This window comes from Sitodiplosis mosellana, unplaced genomic scaffold (assembly GCF_009176505.1).
Source record: "Sitodiplosis mosellana isolate CC-2019 unplaced genomic scaffold, AAFC_SMos_1.0 Smas_scaffold_6226, whole genome shotgun sequence".
Classification (NCBI taxonomy): domain Eukaryota; kingdom Metazoa; phylum Arthropoda; class Insecta; order Diptera; family Cecidomyiidae; genus Sitodiplosis; species Sitodiplosis mosellana.
Genome location: NW_022601467.1, coordinates 9,580,251 through 9,605,391, shown reverse-complemented (window position 1 = coordinate 9,605,391; position 25,141 = coordinate 9,580,251). Strand labels below are relative to the sequence as shown.

The 25,141-nt window shown below is 38.9% G+C and overlaps 1 protein-coding gene across 2 annotated transcripts in view; it reads left to right on the top strand.

Moving 5' to 3' along the window:
* The first annotated feature begins 2,245 nt into the window (after window positions 1–2,245).
* The window catches only part of LOC129578493 (uncharacterized), a 132,651-nt gene continuing 109,755 nt past the window's right edge, over window positions 2,246–25,141 (top strand). For both annotated transcript variants that reach the window (XM_055467186.1, XM_055467185.1), the window contains exon 1: window positions 2,246–4,090. The gene's annotated coding sequence lies outside the window, so the exon portion shown is untranslated. The remainder of the gene's footprint in view (window positions 4,091–25,141) is intronic.

Below are 25,141 nucleotides of genomic sequence, written 5' to 3'. Positions count from 1 at the left end.
TGCGATTTTTCACCCATTCCTCAACCATTTTCAAACATAATAAACGTGGCAAAAATGAAGCGAATGCATTGAATTCGCTGGTGTCAGCTCGAAGCCCTTCCACGCATACCGAAACAAATGGCTCGATTCGCTTTGGCTCCGCTCTGGGAGAGAGAGAGAGAGTCAGCGACACAGGGCAGCTACAGAGAAAAAAAGCACACACAGAGAGAGAATGAGAGATGGGACGTGATTCCGTTTACAAAGTGTATCGTCACATCCGGACCAAATATTCCGAAAGTAGTCGAGTCATATCATCGTAATCAATGCCAAATGCAAAGCACAAGCACCACAAACAATGTTCACACGCCCAAAAGTACACTACATACACTCTACACACATGTCCATATCAATTTCAATTTAGCCGCTTAGACCATCAGTGCGTGTGGATGTGTGTTTGTACGCATTTTGCTCGGATTGGATCAGTAGAAGAAGAAGAAGAATTAGTAGTGGCAGGAAAAAAAATTCTTTGAATGATGAATGTTTTTGTGATTCTTTTTTTCCTATCTTTTGCTCTGTTCTCTCTTGTGTGCTCTGTACTCTCGCTGTCTATTTTTCTATTATGCAATTCATTCCCGGGATATTTTTTTTCCTTATTCCACATCCGACTTGTCCATCTTTTTTTTGCCGCCGCTGCTGCTGTTGCTACTGCTCTCACACTCTCTCCACATTCGCTGCTGATCTTCAGATCATATTTTCATTTTGATTTCATTTTTCTTGATTCATATGGATGAGACGCACTCTTGCTAAATTAAAAGAGCTCCTGATGGTGGTGCATGACATGAAAAACACACTTGAAATATGTTGGATCCGAAAAGTAAAAATAGAATGGAATGGATCCAAAATGAAATACGATACGATGTGATGCGACAAACATGGTTGTTTTAAAGTGAACATGCCGACAAGAAATTTTCGCTTTCTTCTTCTGTTTTTTTTTTGGCAAGTAAGAGCCGTAGTAACGCGCACTCATCTCATGTCAAGTGATAGACCGAAACTAATGCGCTCGTAATCTAAATCAATGAAATTAGGTTGATCTTTTTTGTTGTCCTCGTCGTCGCCATCATTGCCATTCTTCTACTTCCTCTTCTTCATCTTTCATATAAAAATCTTAATTGCTATGGATACCTGAAACATTTTTATTTGTCCAAAAGTACTGCCTTCGTAGTACTTTACATTTTTCAAAGTCATTAAATGCGATCCAATGATCTAGCTGTGATTGGAATTCGTCAAAACCTGTGTCGATACACAAAACATTCGGAATATTATCATGACAAGTGCCAAGTTGGAATCACAATATGAGTTTTTTTTTGTTCCCGAATGGGACGTAGAAGTTTGAGACGTTGAGAAACGTGTAGTTGATTTATTTGGTTCGCCGTTGAAGTTCGTGTTTGTGGGAAAAATTTCGGTATCGAAATGGGAAAATCCCGTAATGTGTGCGTGTGTGAGTGTGTGAAATCAAGCCGTCATCATCCATGCAATCGGGAGCAGCGTTGGGCTCGAACTGACTGATGCATGCAGTATGATGAACATATAAATATGTGCGTTGAGAAATCGTAAGAGAAAGCGTTGGCAAGCATCGAGGGGAGAAGAGGATGCGAGCGAGTGAGCGAGCGAGCGGGTGAGCGCAACGAAAGAAATCCGATTGAGCATGGGATGGATGTAAGAGAGCGGCATGCGAATACCAAGCGGTTGCCAAATGAAAATGGTACATTAGAGCATGAAGTGCCCTATCGCCACTTACATGACGAAACAACGATACTCGCTGTGTGTGTGTGCTGTGAACGCGCAAAGGGACGGTTGATATTCACGAAAAACCATCCAAAATCATTTTGCCCGAGATGTGCTCACATGCAGATGAAACGAATGGCACAAAATTCGGTATGTGCTGCTGATGGAGTTTCGGCGTGCTAACGGTACACACAGTATCCCTATCCCTCTGCTGCTGCTGCTGCTGTACGCTACGCATCGTGTGTATTTGCTGTTGGTGTGCTGCCGTTATTGCTTGCATCACGCTACTGGCGTATGCTATCCACTGTGTGCACTCCAGAGTACACCATATCAGCATCTCGATTCTCATCGCCCCAAACATACACACTAAACGACGGCTAGCTTCGATTCGTCTTGTTTGGCGCGATACATACAGCACAGGAGGCACTTCTTCGCTCTGCCATCCGTTGCTATCATCAGTTAGCAGTTAGTTGATTTCTGTTGGTTGCCGATGATGGTAACGATTTAGCATAACTGCTGCAACTGCTGTGTATTATTGGGCATCATTTTTAAAATCATCCCAAGCAAATTTGCGCCCGCACACCGAACTGAAGCGCGAAAATCCAAAGAAAAAATCAACCGTTACTTTCAATCAGTGAGAACACAGTGAGAGTGTTTTGTGTGTTCGATTGTGACGGCCGTTTAAGTCCATCCAAAAGAAAATTATTCCGAGCTTTTTGTTTCAATAACAACAACAACACAAAAACAAGAACAAGAACAAGAACAAAGAAAAAGTAAAGTAGAAAACAATAGTAGCAAAATCGTGATAACAGCGTAGTGCTTTTCGAATTTTCCTCACTTTTCCGCACGATTGTCATTGCATCACGGCACACAAATAACAAAACATTCACGCTGTAATTGTCTTGGACGCAAACAATAAAATTTATTGTTTCGAGCGAAAAAAAGGAGATAATTTTGTCGCTGTGTTACAACAAAAGAGAAGGAGTAGAAGCAAAGATCTATCTTTGAAAAAAAATACTTGGCAAGATATCAGGTACAAGAGTGGCAGCAATACGATCGATTCGATCGTTTTTATCAACAATTCCCGCTGTTTTGTGCGTATGAACTAATGAACTAAAGTTTGATTCAAAATCAGAGAAAAAACTGTGTCAACAAAATCAATCAATCAACAACAAAAGCGATCAAGTTTTTAAACATTGAGTCCGTCATTCAATTGAATTTTCACGGTTTTATTCCATTTTTGCCATGCAATTTACTAACTGTTAATATCTAACAAATATTTTCACATTAAATATAAATTATACTAAATAAGTAAGTTCAACATTTTTACAACATTTGCACAACAGGGCACTTGCCAAATCAAATATCCCATACCACCAGAAATTTGTAACATCACAAAGGCGAAATAAAGCGACGAAGGAGAAAAAAGCCAGTTGGTTATTGTCAAAGTGTAAAATCTAAATTCAGTGCCATGTGCCAGGAGAAAAATAAAATGTGTTGAACAGTTGAACGTGTAAGTGCTGAAAATTGTGTGTGTTTATCGAAAGAGAGGTAGAGAAAAAAGAGAATAAAATGCAAAAACTGAAAATAGCTTATGGGCGGAAAAGGTGCATTCAATAGAGTCGTTAAGCAGGATCACCAGTTATTTATTTCGTGCAGTTCGATAACGCTATTCGGTGAGAGAGAGAAAAAAAGGATAAACTCCTGAAAGAACAATAAAAGTCAAAAACACCCGAAAAAAGCCGAGATAGAGAGAGCGAGAACAGAACAGAAAGCACAACAATACACACGTCAGTATCTAGGAGCAAGAGAAAGAGAGCGATTAAATAAAAACCGTCAAATAGCGACGATCAAAAAGACCGAAACTCTATGGGAAAACAGTTAATGTAATCTCTTGTGGAAAATAAAATTTAATGAACTGAATATTTTTGTGCTGAGTGAATTTGATATCGAAAGAGACAAAAACGAATCGGAATCCAAGGCAGGGTAATACCCGAGCAGTACACACACAACAAAAAACAATTCAAAACAAAAACCGAGAACAAAGAGAAAAAAAAAAAAATAACGAAAACACGAACAACGACAACAATAAAACCAAAAACAAAACATGAACAGGCAAAAATGGATTTTGATTGAATTATTAAAGGTTTGTTAAATTTCGCAGCAGCCAAAAGCAGTGGCGAACGGTAACAGTAGCACTCAATTCAATAATAAACAAAACACATTTATACGAACTGCGAGAGCGAGATTTGTGTCTCTCTTAAAACGCAACGCAACACAACATACACATACAATCCGGAGGACCATTTTGACGGAGTAATCCAGTGTGAGTCTTTCACTTTATTTGTTCCTCTTATTTTTTCCTTTCGTTCTTTTCTTTTTATTTTGGTGTATTAGCATTTGATCGGTTATATTGTCGTGTCGGTTGTACTATAGTATTGCAGTAAAATAGAAAAGCCAGAAGCGCGACCATGACCGAAAGCATGAAACGAACGATTTTACTTCGACACTTCAAGTGTTTCATGCGAGCCCGAGTACTGTTGCTGTGCATATGTGACTTTTACATGCTTATTATTCCAACTTCAATGGCAAAATAAGAATCAAACTAAAATCATTCGAAATGTTCGTAAGTGTTCAAGGAGTCTAAAGACACGGAGAGAGCGTGTATGTGTGTGTGTGTGTGATAGCGTGCGCTTGTATCACGTTTTGTGAACCGTTGATCCGGTTGTTATTGAAAGTGGCTGACTGAGGAAAAAATAACAGAAGCAAGAAAAAAATAAATAATAATAACAGTAATAACAGCTATACTATCAACAGCAGCAAAATTGCATTTGCCATCGAGAGAAATGGAGAGACTAGCACACACACACACCTTGTTGTTGGCGCAATGTTAAATCGAAACGAGACAAGACGAATCGAGTATGTACACATCACAACTGTACGGACATTGGGGCGTTTATGCGAGAGATGAGAGCTTTGGAGAGAGAGAGAGAGAGAATGAGTGAATCGGGCGAAAGTCATTTGAATGATCGGGTAATACTAGTTGAGAAATTGATGTTGTAAGCCCGAAGATATATGGGTACGCACTTTGGCATGAGGTGTCAAAGTCATTCGCTCATAGCGAACACATCGCTCGAAAGTACTTGATGTTTGTGTGTCTCCGTGTGCGTGTTTGTGTGTGTGAATTTGTTGCACGACCGAAAGTAGCTCCACTTTTCAATTTGCCCAGAATCTGCAAAGACAGAGACAAACCTTTATTGAGTATAAAGGTGTAATCACGTCGCAATAAACACTCGCATTTTAACTCACATATACACAGTGGCACAGAGAAGACAGAAGTTTAGCCGTACTGCAGCCACACGTATTTATTTGTATAAGCGTCAAACTCAGAACCAAGTAAATTCTCACACATATTTTCTGTTAAACAAACACTTAATTTCATTTTATCGAAAAGGCATTGGTGGAGAGGAAGAGCGAGAGAACGGGAGAGATACAGCGAGTATAGCACATAAAAATGTAAGAAATGGCTTTTTACACCACATCGAAACCGAAAATTCATATGAATGCACAATGGAATACAATCGACGACACACACACACACACAATTGCCATTTCCATTGCAACTGATATCGTCACGGCCACCACTTGACACACCATCACACTTATTGTCAATTGCTTTTTGGATACATGTATTGTGCACACGCCGGCCTTTTGAATAACGTCGTTCCAAACCATTGCACGTACTGGAACTGAGAGCAAGAAGAGAACGAATGAAGAAAAAAAAATTAGACACACACACACACACACACACATCCACATGCGAAGCACAAACGAACGAAAGACAGTAATAAATGTAGAAGCTAAAGCGAAAAGAAAGGTACGGTATCGGAGTACGTTACAATAAGAGGTGACACACATTCGGAAGTGAAACCAATGTGATGCGCGTTTCACGTTTCCATTCGCGAATCGTATAATATCGTGCACCTTTAACAATATCACCATAAAATTGACTTGTGCTATATGTATTTTGTGCCGCATGAACCATGTTATTTTCACCAACTTGATATTTTTTTCCACTGCCACCTCTTCTCACTTCTTGTTCTTTGTGTCCTCGTTATGATCATCTGTTACACTTTTTTTTTCCTGCCGTTGTTATCCTGCGCTCGTGCTTTTTATTCATTGCCGCTACTTTCAATCGGCAAGCGTGACATATTCATTCGTTTCAAATTTCGTTTGCATTTTCTTCTTGGCAAGAGCGTAGAAAGCCTTCCTTCGACGATTGAACCGATGATTGAACCAACGAAAGAACGAACGAACGGGAAACTCATCTGAATGTGGTGTTTTTAACAAATCAATGCGACAGCCAGTCTGTGCGTATATGCAAATGTATGTCATCAGAATCATCGTGTCGCATACTGTGGAGAGCGAGAGAGTGTGTGAGAGAAAAAAGAAGGCAAGACGAAAAGAAGCACAAAGCCATCAATCGTTGTGGCGCAAATACAGCCGACAAGCAGCAAGACGCACACAGGGACAGAGAGAAAGAATGAAGCGAGAAAAAATTACGAGGCGAGGATGAAGATAAAGAAAAATGTGTGCCTGCGGTACAAAACAAAATAAATATGTAGATAAATTTTTTGATTTGTTGACAAATTGGTTTATAAGTATTTGCTTTTTTCATGCCACATTTGTTTCGCGACAACACATTTATACTGCACTCATTTGGAAAGGGAAACGGGCGAGCGGTGAACGTGAGCGAACAAGCGACAAACACAATCGACCGTGGGCACATGCACAAAGCGACAAACATTGTGTACGAAATTTTTACATTAAACATTATACATGCCATTATTGTTGTCATTACATGCACACAAGTACAGCGTACACAAGTACTACTACTCCTGGAAAGTACTCACCCGAGAGTTAAGCGTTTGTTCGCAAAATTTTCAAGACATGAAATTATTCGGTAATTTATTTCTGGAACAAGACAGTCGATGCGAATGCAAACGGTAAGCACAATAAAAACGGCACAGAGATAGACGAGAAAACGACGAAAAAAGAGACAGAAAATGGCATGTAAACACGACGAATTCGACGAATGAAAATTCGCTCTGAAGCACTTACCAAAAAATTTGGTGTTCAGTGTAGCTTAAAAGGTGCTCAGTACGAGGATTTTTTTTCCCGCAGGTTGTCATTTTTATTGTTGTTAATATGCTCGCCTTTTTTTCTCACTCTCCCCATCGCTCTCTCACTCTCTCTCTCTCTCTCTCTCTCTCTCTCTCTCTCTCTCTCTCCCGCTTGCTGTTCCAAAAGTTTGCATTTGTCTGGGGGGATTCTGTATTTTTTGTAAATTTTTGTGTGTGTGTCTGTTCCCTTCTTCGTCGGTGTATTTTGATTCTGCATAAATCAGAAAAGTAAATCCAAAAAAGCTCGCTAGCATGTGGACGAATGGCCGGATGAAAATAGAACTTAGCGAGCTAATTAGATCTTGTGCGAATGTTTTCCATCTTCATAAATTTTATTCAATTTTTAGATGGGTTCGCTCGTTAGGGCCGGGTCGCGCAAACGTTGAAGCGTTATATATGTTAAAATACGACCGAGAAGCAGGAGCAGCGTCACCAAATGCGGATATTTCACGATTCAGCTACATCATACAATGACGCCGTTGCCATTGATGCAGCAAAAAGGTGTGCTAATGAAGCTAGAAGTTTTTTATGGCAGCGCAATTAGACAGTGCTAAATTTGTGTTGGCATCATTTTGTCGTTGTCTCCGTCTATTTGAATAAAGCTGCCATTCAAATAATTACTGCAAATCATAAAATTTGAAGGGGAAAAAATGTTCTCAGCGACGCGTCCAAATCCGTGCGCCCATCCGCTCATTCGCTGCACTTTTAATTCGATGACCTATCCTATCATTTAAAGCGAAATGGAACGGAGCACACACGAAAAAAAAAATTAAACTCAAACCATTTAAATAAATGTTTTGTAAACGAACGATAAATTCGACATTCATTGAGTCAACAGAGGGACAGAGACAGAGAGAGAGAAAAAGTAGAACAGAAAAAAGCAGCACCATCCAAAAACAAATCATGTTACTACAAGTTCGACAAATTCAACGATTCAACTCAATAAATATTCCATGAACTGAAGCGAATAAATAACAACAAATCAAAGTGATAAGATGCAAAATTGCTGTAGCCCGTAGGTAAACCTTTCTCTCGTTCGGTCGTTTGCTCGTTCTGGCCTGCTTTCATTCGTTCTCGATGCGATAGTTGCAAAGTTAAGTTGAAAAATTGAAAATTCACATTTGCTTTTATAATCGTTTGCCGTCAGAGTTTCTCGCTAAAAATCTTCGATCGTTTTTCCGATTCTGTGCGCTCGGGCACACATAAAAAAAAAAGTTTAACTGCATCCAACTATGTGAGACAAATGCTATGGTGATCATAATTTTACTCCCATTTGCTTTTGCCATTGCTTTTGCCTCGTGCTGCTGTCGTTCATTTTCCATTTTATTAACCAATTCGCATAGACTTTAGTCGAAGTGTATGTATCATTCATAGGGATGTGTATATGTATGTAGGAAGAGCGAGGTAGCGAGAAGCATTCAACACTGGTTTCGAATGTACTTTTAAAATTTTTGCAAACGATATGCAAACTGTTTTTTATTGCAGTTTTTCGCCCTCTCCGTACGCCGCGCACTGCACGACAGAAAGAAATAAAAAGTAAAATTCGATACGTTCAAAGTTTGTTCGATTTCGTTTTGGGTCGCATTTTTTTTCACTCTGTGATTCTGGCTTTTTCGTCAATTTTCTCCCGTCTTCAATGTTCCGTATGGGAGAGAAGCGATGGGAATGGGAAGGCGTTTTGAGCACAGGCAGAGGAAAAATGAACCGGGAGTGCAACAAAAGAAAGAAGTCAACGTTTAATAAACTCGCTCTCAACAACAATGTCCGCCGTAAATGGGCGGGAAAAAATTTACCTTAACTTAAACAATAAATTTAAATCACTTCGATTTATTCCACGGTAAGATTCACCTGAATACACACTTCTCTTAGCTATGAATGCTGCTGGTGGTGTGTTGATGCTGCCGGATGATGATAGCATTCGATGTGCTCGCGTTGCACGCATTCAATTCCAAAAATGTTAGAGCAACAGCAGAAGTAAAAGCCATTGAATCGTTAAACAGCATGCAAATGTATGGCAATGGAAGGCAAAACACAGAGAGAGAGAGAGATGAAGAAAAAAAGCTCATTCAAATTTTACAGTTTTGTGCGATGACATACGCATGAATATTTTTGTTCGCCGAAATACTTTTATTTCGTTTTGCTCTGTTTCTAGTTGATTTTTCGTTTTCTTTTCATGATTCGCAAAACGCGCCGTTTTTTTTCCATCGTACATTCGTTCGCTCGCTCGCTCGCCCACCATATAAAAACGAAATACATTTGTACATTTTGTCGAAAGTTTTGGGCGAACCTTTTTTTTCTCTCTCCGCTGCTACACTGCTATAATTCCATGAACATGCTATATAGTTGTGCTTTATTTTTAGTTTTTCCTCATCTTTTTTTTCTGTTGTTGTTGTTGCCGCTCTGTTGTCGCAAATTTTTGTTTTCAGTTATCCGAAAAAGTTTGGAATCGTATATATTTTGTGTTATTTGAAATATACCACGGGAAAAACTGTTTTCAAATCAGTTTTTCTTTCCATTTTCTGTTGGTTGACTGCGACATGCGATGGCCATGGCCAAGAAGAAACCATTTAATCTGACATAAATTTTTATTTATTTCTTGTTCGGTGGCTCAGCGTTCAGCAATGAATTGTCGGTATAAAAAAAAAGGAAAACTGTTCCAATCGCTTGAATATCTCATTTTGGACTTGACAAATTCATTCGAATATATGGTCTTTTTGCCGAGAAAATTGACTATGTTGGCATGTGACTGTTGTTACTGTTGCCCACCGAGAGAAAGAGAGATCATTTGTGTCCACGGGCAAATTTTCAATTTTAACTTTTATTTCTTCTGTATCCCTTCTTTGGCGAATGCGGATGCCAATGGAAAATTCGTAACGTCTAGACTGTGAAAAGAAGTCCACGTGTTTGTAGGTGTGTGAAAAAAAGAAACGATTTCTTCGTCTAAAGTTTGCGTTCGCTTAAATGTTTATTTAACATTTTTTTGCTCGCTCATTTTTCCACATTTGCCAGCACTTGTTCACATGTTCAACTTCGCAACAACTTGACTATCCCAATCAAATAAAAAAAATGAAGAATAGCACAAGGAGAAGAAACCGAATTTCTACTACCTGATTCAACCGATTCATCACATATTATTTATAATATGCTGCTTAAAAACTTTGCTCTCTTTCGTTTAAAGTCAAATTGCAAACAGCATTACCAATATCGTTGGCGTCGTTGAGAAATGTGCTTGCACACTTGCGTTGGAGCAAGCCATTCGTTTGTTCGTTCGTTCGTTCGCTTTTTTTCTGCAACTTGAAAATTTCCACTGTGTGTTCATTGTTGAAATGCTGTTTCCGCTTCGGTACTTAAATTCTTATTATGTACTAAATCCGTGCTCACAATAATCTCAGACAACATCCGTATTCGTTTTAGCAAAAATTATTATGATTCTTTGTTCGTTCTCACTCACTCATTCGGTTCAAGGAGCAACAAACGCGATGGCGTGCTATGTTGTGGTGTGGTGAGTGCATGATTTGCCATACAAAGCGAAGCAGAAGCGCGAGATAGCAACGAGCACAAGCGCATGAATAAACGACAAATGTTGGCCATTCTTTAAAGTAGCAAAAAGCAGCAACAAACAACAATTTATTCAGAAAACTATTTACGACGATGACATTTTTCCTTTTGTTACTGGGCAAAATGCTGTCGTGATGCACCGTCGCTCGTTATACATTTTGACCAAAACCTCCAATTGCTCCACTGGCTACTACTGTGGCCTTTGATTTGTAGTCGTGTATGGTTCATGCACTGTTTTATATCTTAATTTGGAATATTTTATGGCAAAATGTACGGAATTAAAAACTTTGAAACAATGGCACAATGTCTCGCAATGAGGACGACAACTGGAGTGAGAGGGATAAAAAACGAACACACTAGAACCACTGAAAAGAAGGAAGGAGAGAAGAAGATGGTGAGATAGAAAAAAACCACCCGACAAATCCAGAATCAAAGAATAAGCGACGAGCAAATGCTCAATTCCGAGATATTCTATTCCACCAGAACAGTGTGCAAACGAGAACTGAATGAGCGAAAAATATCTCTGCACGGAAAGAGAGTTGAAAAAAAAAGAGAGAAAGAACAAGATGAGAGAGAGAGAGAGAGAGAGAGAGAGAGAGAGAGGAAAAATGATCACACATTTCCGTTTATCTTTATATTCTGAGTACAATTTTAACGTCAAAAGGACAATGAGTAAAGAGCAAAAATGAACAACAATGGCTGCAGCTAAATGGTGTATTCTTGTTATTTTATTTTTTTTCCTGCCCTACGTTCATTTCTTCCGTTGCGTTGGCCTTTACGAGTGAAAGAGAGAGGGAGAGAGTGGTTCTCTCTTTCTCTCTATTCGTTTTCAGAGAAAAAAAAATACTCCACATCACTTCAATTACAATCTGGATGGTGTAATTGAAGTGGCAAAAAGGATCATTGCGCGCATTCATACACAACTCCTTGATACGCGTTGCAAAAACAATAAGCCCGCCGAAAAAACAACGAATAAGTCAAAAGACTTTGACTTTTTCATAAAATAATCTCTCGACGAGCACAAAAAAAAATTCTTTTTTTTTGATGAAATACAATAATATTTTCAAGCATGAAATAATCTGCTATAGAGATTTTTTTGTGGTTATCCTTTTGCTCCCCTTCGCTCCTAGTTTTATTTACATTCGCTCAATCGCGGTCCTCTTTTTTTATCTTTCCAACAAAAATTATTTAGCAAAAAGTAACGAGAAATTCGAGAAGTTGAGTGGAGAAAAAGAAACAGAAGAAGAAAGAAAAAAACACGGTGACAGATAAAGACAAAAATCGTAAAGATATGGAGGCAAGATGTGATTTTATGACATACGTGCGTACGGATTCCTTTTTTTTGCTTCGTTTTTTTTTAATCTAGTCATCAAAAAACTCATCGAGCATAACGGTTGGCTTCTTTTTCTTTCTTTCACTCACTTCCCTTTCTTGCGACGCGGTTCACTGTGTTGTCATTGGCGCTTTATCGCCGCTTTTTTGGGATTATACACATACCGATCTGCATACGCGTTCAGGGACACACACACACCGATCCAGAAAGGAAGAAAAAAAAAGATTTTGTCGAGAGCCAATGATGCTGACGACGACGAAGAACAAAAAGAATCGGTTTTAAATTGTTCATGTTTTACATATAAATCTCTTAACGCTTATCTACATGCTCTAACTTTCGCTTATATCATATTTGATGCATTGTAGCAATGCGCCGATATGCGCTTGCTTATAAATCGCAGTGCATTCCATACGAAAATTGGACAACGACGAAAAGAAGAGAAAAAAACCAGCCGACCAAAATGAGTGTTTGTGTGCATGAACCAAAGTGGATGAGCAACGAGAGCGAGAGTGAGAGAGAGAGAGAGAGAGAGAGAGAGAGAGAGATAGATAAAAACGCAAATTCATCGCTTAAATGTATAGTAAAAAGCAATAAATTATGATCTGTTAAGCAATTGGCCGATTCAGTTTTTCTTTAACCGTTCGCATAAGCTAAGCACCACTCACTCAACTTCAATGGAAGATAACGCCTTACATAATCAAAGTCTATTAACAATCCGAACTTTACCATTTGTTTTAGAACCGTTAGCGTTGACAATGATTGCGATAATTTACGTCCGATTCATTTTGTGGGTTATTTCCGTTACTGTTCGTTCATCTCCTCACTCACACGGTACCGTTGGTTTGCTCTCGCTATCCGTGCGAATATTGAGAAAATGCAGTCATTCATTCATTCGCACTGGCAACCAAATTGAGCCCGCAGGAAGACGAAATCATTTGTGAGTGGAGGGGACAAAAACCAAAATGCTCTTGAATAAAGTTGAAAAGCGAACCAAACGAACGAATGAATGAAATGAGCAAACGATTCATTATAAGCTGCTCCATGCATTATTTGCATGTGTGATCGACTTGGTTTCGGGGCCATCGCCTTCATTAGACAGGCAATTCGTTGTCGTTCATGTGATGGAAATCATGGGAATTTAAATTAAATCGTTATTGATTGCATTTGGAAAATGCCGTAAGATCATTTCGTTTTTCATGTATTGGAAGAGGGAGAGAGAGAGAGATAGAGAGAAAAAGTTAAGTCTTCGTGTAAATGAGACCAAAGCACCACTTGAAACCAATCTAACACATGCACAATATTTGTGTCTATGTCGCTTTTGTGTGCACCATTCATTATTACTTTAAAATGCTAACCATTTCCAGGATATGATGCAGAAAGAGCCAGAAATAGAGAGAGTGAGCAAGTATGTGCCCTGCACCGAGTTGCTTTTTAATAAAATTATTTATTTTATGAGATCATATTGCTTTCTCAATCTCATCTTGTGCCAACGAACTCGTACGCATTATTTGAACTTAAGCACACTATTACCATGCTTTGGCCAATGCAAACGGAAATGACATTCACTCGAGCACACACACGCATAAATGCTACGAGCGCACTCAGCGTACTTCCACACACACATACATACATACACATACACGTCAATCGGCAAGCTCAGCTCGATTACGCCATCGAACAAAGGCTGCTGAGAGCAAATGCTCGTCGTCTCTCACTTTTATGCGGCCGTTGCTTATTTCGTTTCTCTTGTTATAAAATATGATTAGGTTAGTTTAACAGTTTAACGGTTTCAACACACATTACCACCGTTCATATGACTTTGATAAATGCGCATAATTCTGTATGTTGGAATGTATCCGGCATTTTTATACCAAATTAAAGTCGATTCGTTTCTATGTTGGTTTTTTCTGTGTTCGCTCTCGCTGTAGTTTTCATTTGCTGTATCTTTTTACCTCGTTTATATTATTTTGTTCGGGTTGTGTGCGAACGAGCGAGCGAGTTCCCGCGTGCGCTTTTGGGGTGTGAGTGTGAGTATATTTGAATGTAAATGTGCACTCAAATCAAATTAACGTATAAGCTCAATGCAATAGAACCCATAATACCGTATCGCTTGGTAATGCATTACATAAACCGCAACAGCATACCAAACTGAAGACCCATGAAAAACCGAAAATAAATGAAAATTCTGAAAGTAGTAAATAAGAAAATTTATATGACTGCATCACAAAAGATTTGCATAATCATCACATGTGTACAACTATTTTCTATGATTTTACAAAGAAGTGCAATTGTAGCTAGTTGAAGCACAACAATGGCAGCGGGAGCATATACAGCAAACACACACACACACACACAATGAGCTACAGAAAAATATTGTTTCAATATTTTTCTCAATTTTCGGTTGTCGTCGTTCATCTTCCTTCTGCAACTTATGTGCTCTCACCAGCACTCTCTATCTCTCACACACACACTTTCCTTGAGCTGCCTCTATATCGTTGCTCTCGCATATATTTTTTTTCTTCGTGCGCCCGTCTTTTTCATCGTCCCTCTGGTTTTCATTCGCTCATTGTCATCGTTTGGCTCGGCTCCGAATCTCTTTCATCGCTTCGCTGTTGGAACAGCTCTTATGGCACAAGTGAGCTGATGCGTTCATATTCCGTATTCCGTTCACTAGCTATAACTGCTCTAAATCCAATGTGTTTGTATATTTTGATTTTATACTCTCGAATTTAGCTACGCTATGACATGGATTTTATGGCACCCAGTTTTTATTAGATAATTTTCATAATTTCATATCGTATTAAATTTAAAATTATTTTATAAAATGCATGAGTTTGCATATCGTATGCGATGATGCTGAAGCGTTTGTCGTTTCGCACTTCGTTGGCGGTTGGCCGCTTTGCACACCACGACGATGACGAAGGCGATCGCCTTGTAACACTCACGCGAATTGCTTTCAGCAATATGTTGGTTTTAACTGGCAACGAACGCAGGATAAAAAAACGACACATGCACCATGACTAACATTGACTCGCAAAATTTTATGGCTTTTTAGAATTGGTGACCATTTCTCTCTTTGTTCTTGTCGCCGCTTTGTCTTATGCAGCATCAGGTTCATTTCGGCAGAACGGCAGCCAATCAAGGGCAAAAACGAAAGGAACACCATAAATACAATTTAAAAAAAAACAATGCTGCAAGCTAAACAAGTGAAAATTATTGTCCACACGCACACAACGACACATCATCATGCGGCCAATTCAATCAATTCAATTGTGAATAATATTGCTTTGCACACAACGATTATTCTGATATTTTATAGCTGTGTATAGCTTACCTAGTTCTGTCCAGATAAAAAGCAGTACTTATGATTCCCCGTCCGATACAAACCATTTCGCATCTAATGAATTCCAATACTCGACATATATCAAGTGATTGGATACATACATTTCATAACATTATTGCTCCCTTCACATTAATATTCCGGTTTTTATCAATTTTGATGACAAACTTTTTTAAACGAAATTTTATCAATGTCCTAATTTATATCAATTCAAAAAAAAATATTTATATTTTTTTCGCTCATGAGCAAAAGCCGATAACATGGCCAATTTGTGGATGCTTTGCAGATTCCATGGCCATTTTACAAATTACCTCTCTGGTCTCAATTGTTAAAAAAATAAAAATAAACACGTTTTAGAATATATTGACGTTTCAGAAGTGTCGCATTTTCATTGGCACGCCGGGATTTTGTTGGTAAACTGTTTGAAATGGGCGAAAAGTAGAAGTGAAGAAGAAGCACCAAAATGATCAATATATTAAAAACAACGATGACAACCGAATGGACCCTTGACTATACTCAATGATGATGATGGTGCCGACAATGACGATGACAGGCAACGAGACTCGCACATACTTAATATGAGTGGTTTTTAGTTCAGGTCCGTATCAAGCTCCGAATTTATGACTTACTTTAAAGTGATTACATCAAGTATTTTGTGATTACAACAAACGGTCGAGGTCCATGTTTAATACCATTCAAATGTTCAATTAAAGTTGTTTTGCCGTTGTTTTGCCGCCTGCATTTTATACCATCCCCAAAAATAATAGCATCGCTTTGTCTTTGGGTTTGGCTGTGAATTGAACCACTAGTTCCACAAGTGTGCCATACACACACACACACATTTCCTCAAAAATCATCTCGGTCGCAAAATAGCGTGCGAGCCATATTGGAACGATATACGCTTGAGCTTGATTTCTCCAGATGGGATAAATTGAAGATGCTTAATATGTGATGATGAGCAGTGTTTTGGCAAACATAAAATTGTGGGTGATAAAGTATCGTTTGCATGTGAAAATAAACCAGCATATTGACACATTTTCACAAAAGCGACCATATTTACATAAAATATCCCACTGGGTATTTAAGCTTTATGATTTTCGTGTATAATTTCGGTTAATCAAGAAGATTTTGGGGTTGATTTTATACTTATCATAAAATTTGCTTGGGTGTAATCATTTTTTTTTCTTTCCATCTCTCGAGCTAGTAGTGCTCGATGCTACTGGTGCTGCTTCTGATGACGATGATGATGATGATGATGGTGCTCCATTCCCTGATGATTTTTTCCCCAACATCGCAATGAAAATGCTATTTTTCCTGCTTCTCAAGCATGATTTTTCTTTGCTCCCGCTCTTATTTTGCATATTTTTCCACACAAAAGCTAGTTTTATTGCAGCCACTCGTTTGCTCTGTTTGTGTGCGCGTATTGAAATGGTGCGAAATTTTTCTGTTGTCGATTACAGTGTCGCGATCATCATCATCATCGCACTGTCGTTACGTTTTGTGGTTGCCATTGCATTGTCTGTTGTGCACGCTCTCTGCGTGTGGTTTATTTTGTTGTTGCGTAAGCCATGTTTATCTATGCATAGAAATAAATGGAAGTGGTTTTGGTTGTGGTTTGGCATTGTCTTATATAAGTGATATTCCGTGCGTGCGTGCGTGCGTGCGCTCGCGATTACATATACACTCTCTCTCACTCTCTCACTTTCTCTCTCTCTCTCTCTCTCTCTCTCTCTCACTGACATAAGACGTTTGCATAGAGCAAAGATTGTTCGATTGTAAAAAAAATATGAAATGTAAACGCGTAATCTGCTTGAGCTTGAAAAAATGAAAACTGATGGGCAAAAGAAAGCGATAAACCAACGAGAAGACTGAAAAAAAAACCAACGTAGAAGGGAAAATCTTGAAACGGAGGAATTGATGAGTGAGAAAAAAACCGTTTAATGAACATGGATTAGTTATTTGTATCCATGCTTCACGCTGCTCAATTTGAATTCTATCTAGAGGAAAAATACGCGTGCGATACCACTCTACCCTCTTTGTGTTTCGGGTAATTGTTTTGTTTTTGTTCGACATTCATTCGAAAATCACTGCTGTAATGCACACAGGGCAAACAATGAAGGAAGGACTCAAGTTCTCTTTTTCCTTTTTCTCCCCTCTCCACGCTCTACGCGCCGTTCTTATTCATTTGCATTGTGCGCTTTTGTTCGGCGAAAAGAGTGAAAGAATTCACTCCCGCAGCTACATAATGCGAGCGAAAAGAATATTTTAAATGCTAACAATGGATCGGTGTTTTCTCCAACACATCAGAAAATCAGTATCGTACGGGGACTGTTGTTTGTTTTGGGCATGAAATATCAAGCGAACCGTGTACGTTTGTATGATTTTGACACCGACCGACCAACCGAACAACACTCCCATTCACAATCGTTTAATATTTGGTTTTCATTCCATTTTTGCCGATTGCGCTGCAAACAATCCGATGAAGGTTTGCCATGGATGCCGAACACTCTCCAAGCCTCCCAATCTATGCCATTGTGGCAAACGGTTTTTAATTCAATTTTCATGCCAAAAATGTTCAAAATCGAAATCAATTTACTCAAACCGAAATTGCTAATTTTGTTGCTAATTTTGTTGCATCCCAAGAGAACCACTTCTGTTTCGTTCGCTTTGAATTCAAGACGTTCTCCCGACTCCGACGTCAGAGAATTGGAAGCCACAAGTTTCGTTTTACTGTATCTGATCCGGCTCCGTATGAATTTTCTCTCGGTTCTGCATATTTGGGGGAAAACTTTGTTGAGGGGTGCGAAAGTCAGTAAAGAAAAACCGGATTATGATAGCAACGAAATGTGGTTGTTGTTTTTTCCTCTGCTGCTATTTAATACAAAGTGTGAGAGTTTTAAAACAATCATTTGCAATGTTTCTTCACCGAAATTCATTCATGTAAATTTGGCCAGAAGGTTAATTATCACGATAGTTTTGAATTGCATGCAGCTATGACGCAAACTTTTGGGGAGAAAAAAAAATAAATCGAAATGAATGAAAAGAAATTTACATGCATCTAGTGCACTGATATATTTTTGAATTGAGTTTATTTATAAGGTTCAACGAAAACGGTTCTTCTGTTAAATGAACGAGCTGGAAAAAATTGCATTTTAAAGCGAATGCAGCAAAAAAGCCCACCCAATCCACAATTGTGTGGGTAATACATTTCCATTTCAACAAAAATACGCACGTTGGGTAAATCTTGAATAACGTACAACCATTTTTTTCCACTTATCACTTCGGTTTTGCTTTCGGAGAGCAAATAAAAAATGGCGTAAATTAAAAAAGCGGAGTGTGGCCAATGTGGAAATGTTCTTGCTTTTTTTTGCAGCAGCTTTTGTGTGTGTGTATTTCGTTGAAATTTATAATTGAATTAATTATTTGAATGGGAAGTTGAGTGAAGGCACCAGTTTCATTTGTATTCAATAAATTAGGACCAAAATGCAGACCAGTTTCACTGCGTACGATTATTTACCATATAGGACACGGAACAAAAAAAATAGTATGTTTTGTTGGTCGTGGATCGCTTGCATTTGCTTTTGTTTGATGTGAACCGCTGAAAGGTCAGCGGTTGCTTTTTTCTGAAATGGATGGCAGTGCTTTGAACTTGTTGACGTATTTTGTTTAATTTTGCTATTGTCATTCACGATATACATGGGCGTGTGTGCGCGCGCGAGTTCAATTCATCGATTAAACCGAGTGAATTTTCGGTATTTGTTGTCACACTCAATGCAATGGAATTTTTGTTTTCTTGTTGCGGATAGATTTAGCCTGTCATTATTGTATTACGTGAAAAAATAATCACAGTGTAATAAATAATAACAAAAACATTTTGGACATTATGACCAAATGATGTCGACACACACATTTTGCCCGGTTCGAACACTCCAAAAATGGTTATAACTCGAATGGCAAAACCAATGAAATGTCCATCATTATGGTGGTTGCGACACATTTTTCAGATGATTTCGTATATGCCATGAAATTCAATTCCGCATTTGAATTGGTTTCAACGCGAAAATGCACTTATTGTGTTTGATATGTTGGCATTTCAGACCTCTGACTACTTTTCATATTTCACATTGGCATTACATAGATATTTGGGGCCATAACGTTAGTCATCGCATTGGATACCTGCAAAGTGTATATCAGCCCCCTTGTCAAAGCACATTCTTTTGTCATTAAACTGACCAAACTACGTCTTTTTTGGGTCAGTCAAACAATTGCCACACTCGCAATACTTCAAACAAACGATAGCGCTGTTCGGTCTCGGCTCGACTCCACACACACACACGCACACAAAAAAAAACATTTTCAATTTGAAACGTAAATAGGCAAGTTGCAATGCAATTCGGTGAGTGAAGTAAGTACGAAGCCATGGCAATTGTTATAAATTCACCATGGAATATATGCGGCGCGCACCCGCACATGCACACACACACACATAACTTGTTTCGCTTCATCATAAAGTCATCTAAAATATCGTACAAATAGCGTAACACACTATTCAACGTGTTATGTTTCGGAAAACTTTCCGCACTGAAAACACTCATTCGCCCGCTTTATTTATGTTTTACCGAGTTGGGCCTGAATGTTTGATTTCACTAATGCACTATCCAGAGCGATCAGTCGTGTGTACTTTCCACACAATTTTCGCAAACCGTTGATCAATTGTGTGTAAAAAATACCATGCTAAACATTGGATGCTCGTACACGTATGTTTGCTTTTTTTTCTTCTCTCTTTTTCCGTCTCACGTTGTGGTCGACTCGGTCCTTCTCTGATCTGCACGGCTTGGCTCGACATAGCCTATTACAACGAAATGATGTGGTAGCAACATTTTGCATGTATACACGCCTCGGTAAAATCGACGCACTTCAGACAAAGATGAATCTAAAATTATAATAAAATTCAAATTGTTTGGTGGATTGAACGGCGTAGACGACAATTTCCAGACTTCCATTCATATTTATTTATCTGCTTTCGTGTAAATTATGCATGTAAAATGCCGTGCGGCGTTTGTATTTTATATGCTTGTGGCGCTTCAGCGCCCGTATTGGTATGGGATTCCCATAAATAGTGTATAAGCTTAAACCACAAAGGTCATTTGGTGTACGGCGAAAATGCCAACGAAATTATATATTTTCTACCTATTTATTTTAATGTATGCATAAGTTGTCAAATGTTTGGAGCAGAGCGAACGGAGAGCGTGTGCATTTGTGTGTGAGAGAAAAAGAGAGAGAGAGAGAGAATAGAGCGAAAAGCCACATCAGCCGTGTGGATGCTGTGCTCGTCCTGTGCCGCTGGCCACATTGTTTACATCGCGTTTCGATTTTATACATTATGAACGGTATGTGTGTGTTGTTTGGTTGCCTTTTTTATATTCTGCATCACCTTCGCGACGCTTTTCAGTTGGGTTTAAACTCATCGCGGCGACAAGAGGCATAGCAAACAATCTCCTGATAAAAATCGCAGCAGTAAATTGCGAATGAAACGAATATAAACAACGAAACAAAATATTACTGGACTGGGAACTCTGCTCTTCGGTACACATTCGTTCGACAGTTTTTTTCTTCGTCTCATTCGGTTGGTGTTGTCGTTGGGCTTGCCGTGTGTGTGTGTGTTTTTTTTCTGTCTCTGTCTCTCGTCGTGTTGCGAGTTCCAGCGTTGCCACAATCTTTAATCTGTGGAATTGTAAGAGACCTCACCATATAAGCATATGAATTTCCAGAAAAAAGCAACGAGATTCCAAGCGCAAACGACAAGCTTACATTTTATTATACAATCATGTTTGTGGTTTATTAGTACTGGGCTGCTTCTGCATTCCGTATTCTGTACATTTATCTTTATGTAGAGTATAAAGCTTTGTTTTGCTTCGTCTTGTTTTTTCTCTCTCATTCATTCATTCTTGGGCTCGCTCTCGCTCTTGCTTCACCTCACCTCGTCTCACCATTTTTTTGTTGTTGTAAGCGAGTGACTGAGTGAACGAGTGAGTGTGTATGTCCAACGTTATTCCACTTTTTCCGTCAACTTCCTTTTTTTCCTCTTCGCTCTCGCATTCGTTTTAATTTTCATCTCTTTTCCTTTTCTGCGAATGAAGCAATCTAGTTTTGCTCATTTATTTGTTGTGTTTGTAGTTGGGTATACCCATTTCACCTCCGTTATTCCTTTCTCGTGCCAGTTGTGTGTTCATTCAATTATTCCTGTCATGAACGTTGTGCGGTTTAATCACAGGAAATGTTCGTTGTTCTTTCCAGCTTTCCACACTAAACTTTTTAAATATTTACGCGCACGCGACAATTCCAGCATAAAAATTCAAGTTCGACCTCTGCAAAGTGCAGCAGTTTTCAGCATCGCTGTGTCCTATTTATATGGAAGAGGGAAGGCGAACCAGATCAGCACGAACACAACACTAGAAGCAGAAGCTGAAACCGAAGCAAAAAAAAAACTCTTCCGCAAACTAGCTTTACGAAAAAATGTGGATGCCATCGGGTACACTATCTCTGTATGTTCAAAACCAAAAATGAAACGAGCATCGAGTTGAATTTCAGTTCATAAGATCGAAAATAAGAGAATAAATATTTAGTTTTGTTTTGTCTCTCCCTCTCCCGCTCCCGCTTTCTGTTTCCATGACTCCTCTCGGTATCCAACAGTTAAAATCGAGGCAAAAAGCAATGAAAAAAAAACAACAACCAGAAGCTGAACACAGTAGCGCTCTGCTAAATCAATTTTACTGTGGGTTTTGTATCTTTCCGTGGCTTAGAAACGGAATGGCTGCATTTTATTGTTAATCTCTTGAAAATTGGATTTGCTGCTCTTTCTCTGGGACGCTTTAGTCGCTTGAGCGCGTTTATTGGCTAATTTTTCAAATAACGACCGCCGTCCAGTAAACAAAATACTCTGCTAGTCAATACAAAATATCTGCACAGAAAAGTCAGAGCACACAGTACACATACACACAAAAACACCGACACACTCGACACAGCTCCAACAGAGTCGGAGTGGGAAAAGAAAGGAGACAGTTCACTAAACTTCTTTACATAACTTTATTGTTCCATGTAAATTGATTCAAAGCGTTTTGCTGTTTTTAAAATGATGTGATGCTCAGATTGCCCAAACTTCGTTTGCAATTCTTTTTTTTCTCCTGCTTTCCTTCACGAAAGCGTTCCTTCGCTTTTCAATTGATCTCTGTTTTCACAACGGAAAACCGCATGAAAGCAAAACCAAAGTGGTACTAGTTAGACAAAGGGAGTGAGATCTCTTGAGTTGGAAGAGAATTGGAGCCAAAGCAGACTCTATGAAGCGATAGACAAGAAGAACAAGAGCGAGAGAGAGAGAGAGAGAGAGAGAGAGAGAACGAAACAATTGCATTTAATTTATTTGTGTAGCCACTTAGCAAAAGTTTAAAAGAAATACACACGATGCGGCAACCGACGTAAGATTTTTGTGGTAAATCGAGAATGCAATAAAATGTTTTATTGCCCCGCGCGCATTTTCCTATCTGGGCTAAATTGAATTTAGAAGAAGTACCGAACACACGACCGCGAACCGAAGAAGAAAAAAAAGATCCGAAGGAAGCAAAAAGAAAGTCGAAAAGTGGCAGAAAGTAGCCGCAACACATTCATAATACTCTTCAACGATTTTCTTGTGTGGCGCAATGATGGGAAAAAGCTGAAATTTACATATGGCTTAGTGAAAATAGACGAGATGTTTTTTCCCTTCCTTCTACGAAATGACTATGAGCCAAAGGCATTCCAAAAAAAAAACAAAAAATATGCACACATATATATTCGAGCCAGTTAGATATGAAGCCAATGTAGTGCCACACTTTATCACCGACAACAATCATCCACAGACTTCATTTGCTGTATTTTTGCTCCAGCATTCGCCTTTTGCCAAGTGGCACAACCAACCAACCAGATGTACATTCTACGGAAGGTGGAGAGACAGAGAGACAGAGAGAAAAAAGAGAACCATTTACACGCTCCCACAGTCTCATTGGAGATTTTCTGTTTAAGTTGGTTTGTTTTTGGGTTTCATTCTTGGTGGTTTCTTCTTTTTTTATGCTCCCAAAGAAAACATAACAAAATATTCATTTGGCTTGCGATAATTACCCAAAGTTTTGGCCGGAGAAAGGTACAACACGTTGTGCGTCTTTCATGTTGAAGAGAGCATCGGCGCACCAAAAACGCAATGAACAACATTTTGATTAAGGGAAAACGAGCTCTTTTCTTCTCTGAGAAAGCATCGAACATAGCCCGCCATTACAACACCATAATCACAACAAATGAGCAAAACCATTATGGAAGCAATAAAATTTTGGATCTACAGAACTTTGTAATTTTCATTTGCGTTTTCAATCATCGAATTTTTAAGTGGAGTGACAACCGAAAAAGGTCATCAAATCTCAAAACACACCCAACATTCAACCGCACTCGACCGAACAACATTACCATCACCATCACCACCCCGGCTTTACATTGGCAACCAGCACAACTAATGTGTATTAAATATTTAGATGGAAAATGCGAATAATATGAAAATATTATTCGGTTAAAAGCATTCAAAGCCTCGAAATAAGTGAACACATAACGAAGACTCATATTCGAATTAGATACATTTATTTCCTAATTTTATTGGCCATAATTCGCCATATTCTCGCCGCAGAGCGACAGAGAGTACGGTGCACATAGCGACGTATATTTGCGCTGTGGTTTATGTCGGAATGTGGGCCAAGAAAGCAAGAAGAAGAAGATGAAGAAAAAAGTGTTCAGGAATGAGCGACACAGTATCGATGAGGCATAGGCCGCTGTATTGTAATGCCGATGGAAAGAAGTAACGCATAAATGATTTTTAAAACGGAATTTATATTGAATGGAAAAAGTTTTTCCTCCTCTACTTTCCCCATTCGATTCCATTCCATTCACTTATTTCTCTAGTCATCCATCTGTCTTTCGATTCATCGCATAAATGGGCATTAGGATACAATCGAAGTAAAACTCTCTCATATCTCTGCTTCTCCCTCCCTAGGTTTGTGTGTGTATGTGTGCTTCGCATCTCCGATTTCACATCTTCGCCTGTGCGCGCCATCACCAAACCGGCATGGCAATAATGATTTGACGCACAACTTGAAAATAAAATGGATAATAATCATAAATAATATCCATCGATTATGACACCCTCATCGCCTCTGCCAGTCGATACTGCTCTCTTCTTTCCTCGTCGTTCACATTCAATCGGCGTTCGCGATTCGTATCTCTGTGAATTCGTTTCCCATTTTCATCAATTTCTCCACTGGTACTCATTTATTTTAAACGATTGTAAAATCGTTAAATCACCGATCCAATACGGTCCTCCGATCTGCATCGAACTTTTGCGAGAGCTTATTACCTTACCCGTCCCGCCAGCATTCACATTTTCATTCACAATCTCATTCACATATATTTGTCATTTGTATTTAATCTTCTCCGATTATTTCATTTTTTCTTCTTTGGGTTGTCATTGTTTTCTGCGATACTTTCTGCTTGGGAAATGCAAAAGCGGTCGATCTTATGTGGCAATCGATTCTAATGAAAATACCAAATGGATAGAAACATGGGTAAACAAATGGGTTTTAACCAGTTTCAAGCTGAAAAATAAATTTCAATTCGGAAACAATCTCGAGCATTGAACACGTGTAAATATGTTCTGTATACGTGTGTGTGTGAGAGAGTTAGAGAGTGAGTCAGTGATTTGCTGCTTAGGCTACAGGGATGTGGCCCTGCAAAATGTGCATATGTTTCGCAGATGCTTTGTGAATTTTGCATTGTGCTTTCCATAATTACCAAGCAAATCCATTTGAATATTACGAGGCTATGTAGACCCACTTTGTTATGGTGGCATCAACTAGTGAACGTGACATGTGTGGGCTGTTTTATGTTGGC